This window comes from Patagioenas fasciata, chromosome 21 (assembly GCF_037038585.1).
Source record: "Patagioenas fasciata isolate bPatFas1 chromosome 21, bPatFas1.hap1, whole genome shotgun sequence".
NCBI lineage: Eukaryota > Metazoa > Chordata > Aves > Columbiformes > Columbidae > Patagioenas > Patagioenas fasciata.
The window spans coordinates 6,587,387-6,590,378 of NC_092540.1; the positions used below are offsets into that span (position 1 = coordinate 6,587,387).

At 56.5% G+C, this 2,992-nt stretch overlaps 1 long non-coding RNA gene across 1 annotated transcript; it reads right to left on the reverse strand.

Moving 5' to 3' along the window:
* Nucleotides 1-1,016: 1,016 nt before the first annotated feature.
* On the reverse strand, nt 1,017-2,678 carry LOC139829577 (uncharacterized). The gene is made up of 3 exons (XR_011742102.1): nt 2,603-2,678; nt 1,615-1,684; nt 1,017-1,280 (listed from the first exon to the last, which is right to left on the reverse strand). It is a non-coding gene; the product is annotated as an uncharacterized lncRNA (long non-coding RNA).
* Between the last annotated feature and the right edge of the window lie 314 nt (nt 2,679-2,992).

Here is a 2,992-nt window from a genome sequence, read left to right on the forward strand (position 1 = left end):
TAGGGAGGAAGGTGGTGCGAAGGGTGGGCAGTGGAACAGGTGGTCATGGGGGGGCTGGGAGCCAAAGGGCTGAGCTGAGGACGAAGCTGAAGGTCGGCTTTTCAGGATTTGCCTGATGGAGACCAGATGAGGACAGCCTGCAGAACAGGAAAAGAGGCTGACATGATCTGAAGGCCAGGTCAGGAGCCCCCCTCTTCCTCCACACTCCACAGTGCACAAGCACAGCACTCAATTGCTACCATTTTAGCCAATCCAAGAGAACAGGAGAGGTGGCTGCTGAAATCACTCCCTCAGGCCACCTGCCATGTCAGACAGTTGTCTTGTGGAGTACTGGCCTTGTTGCCATTCAGGAGCCTGGGAGCGACTGGCACCACTTACCTCGACTTGCCAAAAGGCCAAGGAGTAGGGGTGGGTGGTGTCCATGGGGTAGGTGTGCTTGGCAAATTGGGAATGAGGTGGTGTGCAATGGTCACTTCTGCTCGCCTTCCACAGGATGCTGCGCTGCAGTTATCGACATGAAAAAAAAAACAAACAACAAACTTGGTGATCTAAAGAAAAGAGGTTTCCATGAGCCAAGAGAAGAAAATAAGAAGGAGAGCCCAGAGAAAAAGGAAGGGTAAAGACACAGAAGGGGAGAGGAAAGTGGGAGTGGTCAACAAATCAGAAGTGTTTTCTGATAGAAGCAGAAAGGAAAAAAGGAAGGAGGGAAATTTAAAACAACAGAAACCCCAGCGCACTGTCCTGAGCCCTGGTTGCACCGCGGTGCCCAGAGGGCCGGTCCCAGCCACTGCCTGGAGGCTGCAGAGTCTCCTCCTCCCATCACCCCAGGGGACAGGATACCCAGAGAAGACTGGTGAGGTCACCCTGCTCCAGGGACTGGCACCCCCGCCCCTCTGTCCTGAGCAAGAAGACAGGAGGCGTTTCTCCAGCCTTAATCAGGGATGGGAACAACAGCAGGGACCTGGCCATGCACCCCAAACCAGAGCAATTGCTGCAGCCCTGGGGCTGAGGGGCTCTCCCTGTCTGCCTCCAGCTTAGCAAGACACCCAGCATCCGGTCTACACTGTCCCCAACACAATCTCCAGCTCACAAGACACAAGGCACCTATTGAAGACCCCAGGCAGAAGCTCAGACTCACTTTTTGGCACAAAACACCAGCTTCTTGGCTGGTAGCGGTGACATGGTGCTCTGGCCCTGAACAGCCTTCAGGACTCACCTGGCCTGTCACTGGTGAAGACATGGGTCTGTTGGTCAGAGCTTTTTTCACCTGATCAGAGACACTGGCCCCAAGAGATGAAACAGAGCATGAGTACAGGGCCACAGACTGCACCAAAGCCCTGAGCCTGCCCCCAGCCAGGCACTGCCCAGCATGCTGTGAGGGACGACTGCACTGTCCCCCACACCACAGAGCCTCAATGGAGGAGTCGTGGCTCATGCTCAGGCAACGGGCTCTGCTTTGCCAGACAGAGGCAGCACAACAACAGAAGCTGCTTCCCTCTTGCCTGCACCCTGCCTGACACTGGCAGTTAAGCAGCCTTGAGAGCAGTAACGGTGCAGCTGCAGGAACATCCCCTGTGAGAGCAGAGCTCCCCCACCCAGACCCTGCCCCAGTACCTGATCTCCAGCGCCAGGTCCAGGAAAGGGTCAGAGGTCTCCCAGATGCTCCTGCACACTGAGAACTTCACTGCAAAAGCAAGAGCAGTAAGCACACCCCGGCACAACACCTGCACCCAACACCACCCCAGCACAGCACAGGCAGCTGCCGTGTTCCCCCTCTCCAGCTTTGGGCTCTGGGATGTCGGCACCAGGATTCACAGCGTGCAATTCCACTGCGTGCTGGGACAGCAAGTGCTGCTACATAACTGCCAACATGGGTTCTTCAGCTGGTGGCAAAGTGATGGGGCCCACAGCCAACAGCATTTTCCATCACCACAACACACGCCACAACTCACAGGAACCACCAGACTGACCAGCTGCAGCTCTGGAGAAGTTACACACACTCAGCAGTTTTCCCAAAAGATTTTTGCTGCAAGGCTCTCAGGGCAACCTCTGCCCTGAGAGTCACAGGCCCAGGATCTGGCAGCCAGCGCTCACCACGGGAGCACAGGGATCTGCCGAAGATCTGGTGAACCAGCATGGTGGCCTGGGTCTGGTGATCCAACCTGGAGACAGCAGCACCAGAGCTCACACTGCCCCTCCGCACTGGCCACCCTTGTGAGCCACCGCTGTGTCCCCAGGATCCAAACCCATCCCAGTGGCAGCTCCTCTCTCCCTTCCCCTCAGGAGCATCTTGCCAACATTTATCCAGCACTTGCAGTGGCCACTAAGCAGGCCTGGAGCTGTCAGGAGAAAGGACTCCCTGGAGCTCACCCAGCTCTAAACTCAGCCCCGACCTGCTGCTGCCTCGGCAGCCGGCACTGCGAGCAGCGCAGAGATGGAGCAGTTGGCAAAGAGCTTTGCAAGGCAGAGCCCTCTGGGGCACAGCACTGAGGGGGACCCACTTCCCTTCTGCATGACTGAGCATCAGCCAGGAAAGCAGCAAGCTAAATTTCACAGGAACAGAAAATTAACATGTAAATGTTCATTAGTTCCAAGGTCGTACCTGTGGGATTGCCCCGAGGCTCACGGACACACTCAAGTGAAGAAGTCAAGTAGCGGTTGCCTACAGGGATGGCTGGAGTCAAGCAGAAAGGAAAAGCGTTTCCATTTCACACTGTGATCTACCTTGTCCTCAGCGACCTGCAGCGCCGGGACGGGGGTCAGGCAACAACATGGGACCCAGACGCATGCTGAAATTGCCAAAGCTGCAGAGGGGCTGCAGACCCCTTGACTGGCACCTGGCAGCTTCCAAACTACTGTGTCCAGGCCACATGCAACACCCCTCAAGGACCAGATGGACCAACACGGGGCCTCTCAGGGCCTTCTGACCAGGAGACCTCTCACACACACAAAAGGAAACCCACACTAACGTGGGAGCATGGAGCACCAGCGC